This window comes from Fukomys damarensis, unplaced genomic scaffold, assembly GCF_012274545.1.
Source record: "Fukomys damarensis isolate Sample0158 unplaced genomic scaffold, DMR_v1.0_HiC HiC_scaffold_21, whole genome shotgun sequence".
NCBI classification, from domain to species: domain Eukaryota; kingdom Metazoa; phylum Chordata; class Mammalia; order Rodentia; family Bathyergidae; genus Fukomys; species Fukomys damarensis.
The window spans coordinates 9,091,932-9,103,674 of NW_022900933.1; the positions used below are offsets into that span (position 1 = coordinate 9,091,932).

Consider the following 11,743-nt stretch of genomic DNA (forward strand, 5'->3'; position numbering starts at 1 on the left):
CCCCACACAAAAACCCCCCCAAAATGCCAGGCTCTATTTCAGATCACTTAGATTTCTGTGGTGCGTCATCATTTGTCCCCTTCCTCTTCTCTCCCTTCACTCCCTTTACCTCCTCTTCATCCCCTTTCAATATTTATGTAATTTTGGACTTTCTGACTTCTCAGTAGTTTCCTTAGAGTACTGTAACCCAAAGTAGATATAAAACTACTTTAACGGGGCCAGGTGTGGTGGTGCACACCTGTAATACCAGCACTTGGGAGGCTGAAGCAGGAGGAGTGCAGCAAGTTCAAGGCCGGCCTGAACTGCATAGCAAGACTCTGTTTCTCCCTAAAACAAAACAAAACAAAAGAAACAAACAAAACCAACTTCTTTAACAAAAGTTAATGTTGGAAGCAGAAGACTTAAGCTTCTTCCATTTCTAAAAGAGTGAGTTTTATTACAGTAGAAAATTTATATTTGTTTTTATTGACCTTTCTTTGTTTTTGTGGGTTAACATGTGTTTTCTATGGTATTTGTTTCAATATATTGCTTGCTGAAATTGTGTTTCCTCTTACTTATTAGCTATTCTCTTTGCATTCATTTTGCATCTTGCACCAATTTTGGGAAAGAGCTGGTAAATATTTTCTTATGGATTATCATAGTTTGGGAAAACAGTTTTTTAGAGTGATCAAGATCATGTTGAATATTATTCCGTCTAGCCATAATAGGTCAATTAGGATAAAGTAAGGAAACAATCTACAGTCAATACTTTAAGGAATTGATTATACAGATATTAGAGGACTGAAAAGGAAGAAGAGGAACAATGGGGGTAACAGAAACAACAGTTTCAGGAAGTACCCTCCATACATATGTGTGAGAGAAGAAAGAGCTTGGAGAAGGGCCATAGAGATTTGGGATTCAAAACTCTGTCTGCTGCTGCTGTTTCTGAGAAGTAATTCTGGGAGTGCCAGAAAAAGCCTTTGGCTTCCACTAACTGCTTGCTTATGGGATGGAGTGCCTCAGTTGGAACAATGCTGAGTGGGAAAAGTACGCATTCTGTAGGATGCTACCTGGCCAAACAAAAAGAGTGGGTTTCAGAGTTCCGTTTCCAACAGAGGTGAATATTAAAGGATGGATTTGGTGCTGAGAAAATAGCTGAGTAATCAGCACATACAATCTTTTGTTTGTTACACGATGGTGTAGGCCTTTGGACTCTTAGTCTCTTTCCTAGTCACTGGGAAACTAATGATCAAAGTACTGAGAGTTTGGAAGAAAGAGTTGCTATTATTTTAACCTCAGCCACATGTCACTTAGGAAAGGGGATAATTCTGAGTGTGCACCATTAGATAATTTCTTCATTGAAATGAACATTATACAGTGTGTTTACACAAGTTAAGAAGGCTACAGTTTCACTGGACAATATTATCTGATGGGCTTTTTATTGTATATGTGGTCCTTCATTGACTGAAATGTCATTCTGTACCACCTGACTAATTTGTCTCATTAATGTGATTTGGAGGCATGAGATAGGAATATCTACTTGTTCTAAGATAATTGTCAAGCTTTTCTTGGGATTTGAGATTTAATCATTAGAGACTCATTGTTGGGCTCTTGAAGGATTTCCATTTTTCAAGAGCTTTTATTTAAAATGTAAAAAAAATGTGATAGGAGTAATGATGCCATGAAACAGTTTCAAAATTAACCTATTGGCTGAGCTATGGACTGTGGTGGAGACAATCTTTGAAAATTATACCTTATCTCTCATATACTCCTTCCCACAGAGCTTCTCAAATTGTAATGACTATATTAATCATTTTGGGTGTCTTGTTGAAATGCTTTGATTCAGATTCTCTCTCCTGCTCCCCCTCCCTTTTCCCCTCTTCCCACTTTCAGATTTGAGAACCATAGGTTTGCCTTGAATCCACTGTTGGATCCCGGTTTAGGTGGTTGAGTACGGTCATCTCATAATAAGAGTTTATTGTAAGCTTGGCTGTCTAGAAATACCCTGAGCCATGGTTTCTAGAGATTGAGTTTTCTTTCATAACTTAATGCTGACCTGGATGCAAAGGTATGCCTATCACAGATTTCCTAGAAGGTCTGAGGTTTTTCAGTAATTTGGTACACATTTCAGAGAAACTAACTGGAGATAGGCTAAAATAATTAGCACATTAATACATCAGATAACTTGTCTTCATTAAAGTCATTATTACTTTTAATTATCAAGAGTTCTTTATGATAGGGATATTTATGGATTTCAAAAGGTATGTTTAGTTTTGAATTTCATACTAATTATATTTCCCTGTATTTGACAGGTTAATGGACTTAAATTAGTTATCAAAACATAAGGTTTTACCTTAAACCATATAAATACAGTTTTCCTTAATGAAACTTTGAATCAAACCCAACTTTATTAAGTTGTTAATTGCTTTTTATATCTGAATTTGGCTTAATTGATTACATGAATAAAAAGCTTACTCAGTTGCCATTGCTCAAGAACCTCATGGATCTCTCATCTCTTGTCTTTACATAGATTTCCAAAGATTCTGGATACTTCCTTTTTGGCTGTTGATGATTATGTAAATGCTCTTAAAATTTTAACTCAGAGTAGAGATAGATAATTTGTGTCTTAATCACCTAAGGTGAGAGTTAAAGGGAAAGGTAAGGATTCAGGGGATTCCTACAGAAGGGTGAGAAAGCAGTTCAGCTTTAGGATCCTAAACAAAGCATTTTGATTGACATTTGGAAAACCTTGCTTGCACACAAATGCCCATATTTGAATATTTATAGAAGATGATCTGTCAGAATTACTGTTATTTTAATTTCTCAAGCTTGGCTGATTGCTGCAATTGGATGTTAGTTGAATTCTAGATGAGGAACTGTAAATATGTTCTCGAGTGGGACATGGTTTTTTGTCCTTGAAACTATTTGAGTATTTCCCCTTTCTCCTATACTCTTTTAAGCTTTGGGGCCTTTTTATGTTAGCCAAGTCTTCATGTTCTTTTTTATAGGAAAATTTAATATAGGGCAATGACTGTAAAGGTTTAGTTTTTTTAGACTAAATCTATTCTTATGTAGTGATGAAGAATTGTTTAAATAATTTAAACTATTTCTCTAGGCTGTGCCTGTATAGACAAATTTAAGGATATATATATCTCACCTGAATGGCTTTATGTGAGATGTTTCATGTTAATGACAAAGAAGATATACATTTCTAGATAATTAACATATTTCTTTGATCTCATTTTAAACAGCTAATAATTTTAGTGACCCAGATTCAAGCAATAATACCTTCCTCTGGAAATATCACATGGTTTTTCCTGTGTCTGCTGTTGTAGAGGAAGGAAGGTAAGCCATTTTTCACAGTTAATATTGAAAGAACTTTGTTAATAAATTGTGTGTGTGTGTTGCTGGGGATTTAACCCAAGGCTTTGTGCATGATAGGCAAAGGATTCTACCACTGAGCTACGTCCCCAGCCCAATTATTCTCTTTTTAAAAATCAGGAGCCTTTTTGACCTTAGTTTCCCCTCATCTAGAAAATGCTGTAGTGTTTATTGATAGAGCATCACTGTTCCTCAATGGAGTATATTGAGGCTGTTCTTTCTGCTCTGGAGGTGATATTTAGTGACTTTCTCAAAGTCATACTGACAATTTTTGGAGCAGGATTACATTCTCTCTTTCATGTGCTTGGCTATCTTATCTATGACATAGCTATTGTCAACCTGAATAGTTTATTTTTATCATATAACCACAGGCATGTTTTATCTCTTCTAAACTGACATAATTGAATTTGTTTTGTTGATTATTACTTTAGTTAGAAACTATCCCTCATACTAACAGTATAGATACTGACTTTGTTTTGGAGTTTTGAGAATATGGGTTTCATATGTTTTACTTTTTTTTTTTTTTTTTTTTTTTTTTTTTTTTTTGGTACCGGGGATTGAACTCAGGGCCTCAGGCTTGCAAGGCAGGTGTGGTGCCATTGAACTAAATTCCTGGCCCCAGATATTTTACATTGTGTGAATTGAGAGTGGAACTTTTATAGTAGTCTTTTTTTATCTTTCACAAGCATTCATCTTCATTCTCATTTGACCATTATTTTTTGTAGATTAGTTTTTTGGATGATTAATATTATGTTTCCCTTGTTATTATTCTTCTTAACTTTTTCTAAATAATTTCCCATGTAACTCACACTAGTATGTCATAGTGTTACTAGGAAAATTTACTTGTCCAGCTCTGTGGCAATCTGTTAGCTAATAATAATATATTAGTAATACTACATCTCCTAATTTTGTATTGTATAAAAGATTCAGAGATGCCCCATCAGAGATGCTTGTGTGACTTAGGGAAAAAAATTGCATTTTTTTCTATAAGTGCAGCAAATGGCACTTCACAGTGGACTAAGATTTCCCAAGTAAATTAATTTGATAAAGGTTGATCTGTGAGGACAGCAAAAGTTGGGATTACCATCCAATTTTCAAATTTCACATAAAATTTAGCTTTCTGTTCTTTCCTTCCTAATGGAAAACTTTAAATGTTAAATTTGTCTAGAAGGTATGATGCTGCTATTATAGGAATGAAAAAACAGTCTTTTTCTGATAATTGACCCATAAGGATAACCAATGAATTGTAGTACTTAGATGTTTTAAAAAATCCTTTATAGAAATTTAATATTTAGGTATCTATTCAGGAAGCATTTAATTTGTAATAATGATTTGGGATCTATATGATCCTCATAGTATTTGATTGTTCATGTATCATTGCTTTGTTAAAAATAAATATATTGTTTAATAATTTATATTTTGTTATACACACTAGAATTCATCATTTTAGGTAACTTATTTGCCATTGACAAATTCATATTTCTGGTTTTCTCTATTTAATGAGTATTATATATTACCTTATCAATTAGTAAGATAAACTGGCAAAAAATGATGTTTTATGTGTGTGTTTTCTGCTTCAGCATGGTAGAAGCTTAGAGGTTATCACTTTGTAATAACATATAAAAAGTTGAATAAACTCAAAAAATCAAAACTCTTTTAAAATCAGTCAAAGAGGTGAGGTTACAGGGTAGACTGTTACCTTCAAAATTGGAAATACAGAGACAACTACAGATGATAACAACTTATCACAGTAGAAACCCAGGGACAAAAGCTTCAGTGCCAGGTAGGAAAACCTGAATTGTAAAAATTACTGGCAGTTTGGTGTGGACAGAATTCAGAATTGAAAAGTTCAGGGGGACCTAGTCATATGGGACCCTATACTTACATGATTTTTAACCTCTAGGAGTTCAACTTACTCCTCGTAGTGAATATCTGAGGGGGAAAAAATCCCTGATGCTTGCAGCTGGGAAACAGGACACCTTTTTTTTTTTTAGGTGTTTGAGTTGCCTGGTTATCCAAAGTCAGATACATAGTTTGTCTAGTTTTCTAGTTGTGTAAATTTGGATAATTTTTTTTTTCTTTGTACTGGGGATTGAGCCCAGGGTATCACTCTTCTAGGAAAGTGCTCTACTACTGATTTACTTCTTGGCTGTCAAAAACAAGGACAACAAAACTTTTGTTTTGAGGCAGGCTCTCACTTATTTGGCTAGGTTCACCTAGCACTTGTAGTCCTTCTGCTTTGCCTCTCAAGTAGCTGGGATTATAGGTGTGCACACTGTTCCTGGTTTGAGAGTAATTCTTGACACTTCCTCATGGATAGATAGAGAATGATATTCTTAGCAAATGATGCAGTCTGCCTATTTCAGATTGAGTTCAAATACCATTTAGTGCAAAAATTCATTTGTTGTTAAATGTTGCATACATTAAATTTATTTTAGCAGCAACATTTCTGTAATTCTTTCACACATAGCTATAAATAAAACCTGCTAGCTGCTTTTTTATAAAATATTAGTTACCCGTCAACTGATGCATTAAAGTTTGTGTAACGCTAATGATTTATAATACAGTAGTTCTTTTTGGTCTGTCTGTGCCTTACTGGGGATTGTACCCTATATTTTGGTCCACTCCCTCTTTTCTGCCCTCTCCCACACCTAAAATAATAACAAAAAACATAATGCTTACTTAGGAACTTTGTACCAGTAAAATTGTTAGTTTTTATTCCTTGAGATGCAGTCAAAGGGTATAAGTCTAACACGGCTTATTATTTCTTTAAAATTCTTCCTGTGTTAAGCATATTTCCTTTTCTGTGACAAAAATAACAGAGAAATCAACTTAAAGAGAAAATGTTTATTTTGGCTTACAATTTCAGAGATTTCAGTCATTGTTGCTTAGCCCAGTTGTTTTTAAGTGTATGGCAAGATGAAACAAAGCAAGCTGCTCATTTCATGCCACCTGGGAAACAAAGAAAGAGAAATAAGGATCTGGGGTTTCAGTATATCCTTCAAGGGCATGCCCCCGGCAATCTACCCATTCTGAGTCTCATTACGTTGATTCCTAAGTATTTAATTTTTCTTGATGCTGTGGTAAAAGGTGTTGTTTCCTTAATTTCTCTCTCAGTGAGTTTGTTATTCCTCTGCAGGTCTGTTATTGGTGTTTGATTTTGTACTGCTACCAGATTTGGTTATTAATTCCATGAGGCTTTTCTTGGAGTATTTGGGGTCTTCTATGCAGAGTATCATGTCATCAACAAATAATGATAATTTAACTTACTCCTTTCTTGTCCGTTTTCTTTTTGTTTCTCTTTTATGATTGCTTGGGCTAGTATTTCTAAAACTATCTTGAATAGGAGTGGTGATAGTGGGCAACCTTGTGTTGTTACTGATTTTATAGTAAAAGCTTTCACTCTTTGACCATTTAGTATGATGTTGGATGTTGGTTTGTCATAGAAGGCTTTTATCAATTAAGGTAAAGCCTTTCTATTCCAGTTTTCTTTAGACCTTTTATTATGAATGAATGTTGGACTTTGTCAAATGCCTTTTCTACATCTGTTGAGATGATCATGTGTCTTTTGTCCTTGGGTCTGTTAATGTGGTGTATCACATTTATTGGTTTGCATGTTGTGATAGACCACACGCATGAATCCACTCATTTAAACAGGTTTTTTGTGAGAAAAAGAAAAGTTTATTCCAGTAAACAGAGACAAATCAGGAATAGATTGTAGAAGCTAGCTGGGAAAAGCCAAGTTTATTATGTCTGTGTGTGGCTGAGCTGACAGTGAGAGAGGGAAATAGCAGCAGCTAGCTGGCAGAGATTTCATCTGTGGGCTAAAATCAGGAGAGAGATACTAGGAGCTGGCTGGGAGAGGAATTAGGCTTATATGGAGGTATATAAGGTATTGAAGGGGCTATGGAATGTGGAGTCAAATGTCTATGACTGAGTACAAGAATAGTCTGTGCAGGTGTGTAGATAGTCAGTGGACTTTTTGGTGCCGTGGAGATTGTCTTCTGTTTGTTGGGAAATAGCCTGTCATTTGCTGAAAGAGGCCTATTTGCTTTTGCCCTGTTTGTTTGTGAAGAACTCACATAAGCCAGGTATGACATGTATGTTGAACCATTCAGCATCCCTAGGATGAATCCTACTTGATCTTGGTGTAATAAAACTTCTTGATGATTTGCTGTGTTATGTTTGCCAGTATATTATTGAGGATTTTTGCATCTGTGTTTGCATTCCTTTCAGTTTCATTAGAGTTTTGGGAATAGGGGCATTAGCTTTCTGAATTTCTTGTTGAATTCAGTGGTGACTCTGTACCTGGCCTTTCCTGTTTGGTAGTTCCCCCCCCTTCTTTAATTTCATTGACTGATACTGGCTTATTTAGAACTTTTATATCTTCTTGATTCAGCTTTGGTGATTCATATGTGTCTAGGGGATCCATTGTGATTTTGTCCTTTTCATTCTTAATTGTGTGGATTTGGGTCTTTTCTTCCTTTTTTTTTATAAGGTTGGCTGAGGATTTGTCTATTTGATTTGATCTTTTGAAGAAACAGCTCTTCAGCTCACCACTACTTTGTATTATCTTCTTAGTCTCAATTGCATTAATATCTGCTCGGGTCTTTGTAATTTCCCTCCTCATAAGAGCTTTGGGTTTAACTTGATCTTCTTTTTCTAGAACTTTGAGCTTCAATATTAGGTTATTTATTTGAGCTTACTCTGTTTTCCCTTGTAGGACCGCTTTCATGGCATCCCTTTAAGTTCCACAATTTCTATTTGAGTCTGTTTTATGGAATCCAGTTCTTTTCTGTGTTGGGTATTAATAGTTTCAATGTGTTTTCTAAGCTCCTCTGTTGTTTTTTCTATATCTCCTCTAGATTCACTAACCATTTCCCTCATTATTATCATCTCTTTAATTATCTGTGTAATTATTTTTCTTTTTCCTTTGTTAAAAGACTTATTTGTTGTGTTGTTTCAGCTACCATTTCAGAAAATTCAGCTATGTGGCTTTTGAATTCTTTCACTTCAGTGTCCCCTGGATTTGCTTGTGTGATTTGGGGGTTATGGCTTGCCATCTTGCTTTCTGTTTTCTCTCTTTCTCTTTTAAATTTCTTTCATGGGTTGAGGCTTTTAAGGTGCTTTTGGTAGGTAGCTATATTGCTCCTATTGAAACCTCTTTAGGAGATAACTACTTTTCGGAGTTGTCATCTAGGTGTAGCTGACTTTGGGCTTTTCAGTCTATCCCATGATCCTGCCTCTTCTTTTCATTAGAGATGAAAGTTTGCAGCGTGTTTGGCCTACCACCCAGTTCTTTGGTACTGGAGTGTAGTTTTGTTTATGAGCCCCCAGAGAATGTGTTTGAATACAAGAAAACCAGTTGATCACCCTATGTCACCTTTGTAAAGTAGTGCAATCAGTAATAATAATGGCATCAAGCACAGACTATGGTAACTGTTAATTTGCTGCTTTTAATCAGATAGAAGATTTATAGTTATATAAGAAAATCTAAGACAAATCAGAAAATTATATACATATAGTAAATATCACTCAGTAGAGCAGTTTTACCCTAAGGGGAAAAAATTTAAAGGAGAAAAAGTAACAATAGAGAAATAAAAAAAGAAAAAGAGATTAGAAGTCAGGCCAAAGGGCCAAGGAAGATTACCAAAGACTCAGGAAACTAATGAAGACAGGAGGGATATAAAGAAAGAAAAAATAAAAATAAGAATAAAGTAAACCATGAAAACTAAAAACAGTGTTCACATTCACAGAAAAAACAAGAACAATAAAAAAAACCCTAATGAATAAACAAAAAACAAGACAAAGCAAAGAAAAAAATTTCTCTGTGGTTTCAAGTCTGTGGTTCCCTTTTGGGATGCATAGTTTATGGCAGTGTCCAATTCAAGGTGTGAATCTGCTCTTGATGGTAGACAGAGTAGTTAGAGCCAATATGTATGCTATATAATTACCAGCAAGCCATCTGTAAGATTAGTATAGGATGCTGGTTCAGGGAATTTCACATCCACAGAAATTCGGGCTGAATGTGGCCTGTAGTTGTGGGGCGGGGCCTGAGTTGTTTAGCTTATAACACTCTGGGTGTCTCTTGTCAGCCTGACCACAGCTTCCTGACCGTGGACATCTCCTGTGTTGTCCCTCATGTAGTCACTGTGGGAGTTTAACACTGGGATCCCTGAGATGAAACCAACCCGCAGCTGCTCAGAGTCCCAGGTCCAGTTGTTCCCTCCCTAAATGGTGCCTGCTCAAGCAAGTTTTCCAGTGGATATGACAGTTACTTAGACTGGAGTCCCTCACCAGCTGGTGTAGCACAGCATCCACTGCTCTGTCCATTGGTGCATTTCTTCCTGAAGCCCACTTGGGTTGTTCACTTTCACTGTGTCTCTGTAGATTTGATCTTCCTCTCTTCATTCCATGATCCAAGGGCTGGGGAGAAAGTTCAGATTGTCCCTTTCTTTTTCCACATTGAGATCTGTCTCTTTCATTTTCCCTTCATATCCTTCCCGGGCCCCAGGGATCTACCTGCCTCCGTTTCTTCCCAAAGTTGTTATTTTCCTGTGTTTGGATTTCAAATCTTGAGAGGCCAATTTGTTGCTGCTTAATACTCGGCCATCTTCCCAGAAGTCCAATATACTCATTTTTTTCTTTAAATCTTACCATATATTGATTGTTATGGTTGTTTCAGTGTTCTTATCTACCATCATCATGATGTATTATTTGGGTCTCTTTCAATTGACTGATTTTCTTGTAGGCATTGGCTCACGTGTTTGTCTTTGTTGACATAATGCTAAACATTTTTTTTTTTAGCAAACTCATAATTTATTTAACTGTACCGCTTTTGATAGACAATTGCATTTTTTTTTCCAGTTTGGAGTTTTTACAAAAAACTCTGCATTGAATAACCTTGTGAATGCATTTTGCTCACAGGTTAAAACACATCTTAATTGTATAAATTCCTGCTAGAGTAGTTTCTTATTTATAAGGCATGTATGTGTAACTGTTTAATATATATTGCTGTTTGCCTGGAGCACACTTATTTATGTTAGTTTAAAATAAATACTGAATAATTGTTAGTTGTGATGACAACTCTTCTGCAAATACAATTCACAAAACAGGGCAGGCTTTTAGTCATTTGCGGTTTTAAAATAGTCACACCCTCATCTTTTGCCTTAAAGTGAAGCCACATGAATGTGACTCTTTTAAACATCCTTCTTACACAGTAAGATGCCAAATGTGGGTATTGGTCATTTTCTTATGGTTAGTCTTAGTGAACAGTCATAGTCTGCCAGTGCTATAAATAGAACTGTGGCTGGTTTTGTTGTTTCTAACACAATGGTAAACTATTTTTCTCTTTAAGAATTGTGAGAGAGGGGAAAATAGGGAGGGAGTACTTGAAGGATACAAAGTTTCTCTTACACCATGCAAGTCCTAAAGATGTACTTTACAGCATAGTGCCTATAATTTATTACACTTTTTATGTTGAAAAATTTATTAAGTTAAAACGTATAAAGTGTTCTCACCTCATACAATAATTATGACAGTAAGAGCAAGAAGAAACTTTTGGCGGTCATAATGTAGGTTTATGAAAGTGGTGGTGAATGTATGGCAAGTGTGCCACAACAGACGGAGGCCTCCCTGTTGACATGCAAGCCAAGTTGCCCCAGCATGGCCCCTGTAGCCAAGCATCAGATAGCAGGGCACATAGTGGCCATGTACATGCTCGGAAAGAGTAGCTGCGCCAGGCAGTGATGTCATAAACAACAACTCATTAGCCTTGACTTCTCAGCCCTTTCACATGGCCTTTTAGTATTCAGGTTTAATTGCAGCTTTGGCACTTTGTGATAAATAAGTGGGTTTTGGGTTGCAGTTTGGGTACTCGGTCTCTAAGAGGTTCACCATCACTGGTTTATGGTGTAGATTATTATGATTAGTTCACGAGAGTATACTTATTTTAAAATTCATCAGGTTGTATACATTAGTTATGTACAGTTTTTTGTTTGTTAAAAAACAGTTACACTGGGCATCTGCAGTGGACCCTCAAGTTATGACCAGCCTGACATATGAACAACTTGGATTATGACTGGAATTTTAGTTTTAACGTACAAATGAAATTTTGAATTATGACTCAAATGCCTGGCCACTCGTGCTTCCAGATAGTCTCAGATACAGATTTAACCCTTATAGAATTCTGGAAGGAACATTACAACATCCTTTTCTGTGTGGGATTGAGAAATCCTGGGCCAATGTCTCTCTAAGGACACTGAAATCTGCCTGGAAGAAAGTATGGAGTAAAATTATACAGAAGAGCTGGGGATTTAGCTCAGTGGTTCTGGTGCCTGCCATACAAGCACAAGGACCTGAGTTTGATCCCCAGTACCAAAAA

At 36.0% G+C, this 11,743-nt stretch overlaps 1 protein-coding gene across 1 annotated transcript in view; it reads left to right on the forward strand.

The window, feature by feature from the left end:
- The window catches only part of Fut8 (fucosyltransferase 8), a 291,305-nt gene that overhangs the window by 121,332 nt on the left and 158,230 nt on the right, over positions 1-11,743 (forward strand). The window contains exon 2 of the mRNA XM_010603042.3: positions 3,231-3,324. The gene's annotated coding sequence lies outside the window, so the exon portion shown is untranslated. The remainder of the gene's footprint in view (positions 1-3,230; positions 3,325-11,743) is intronic.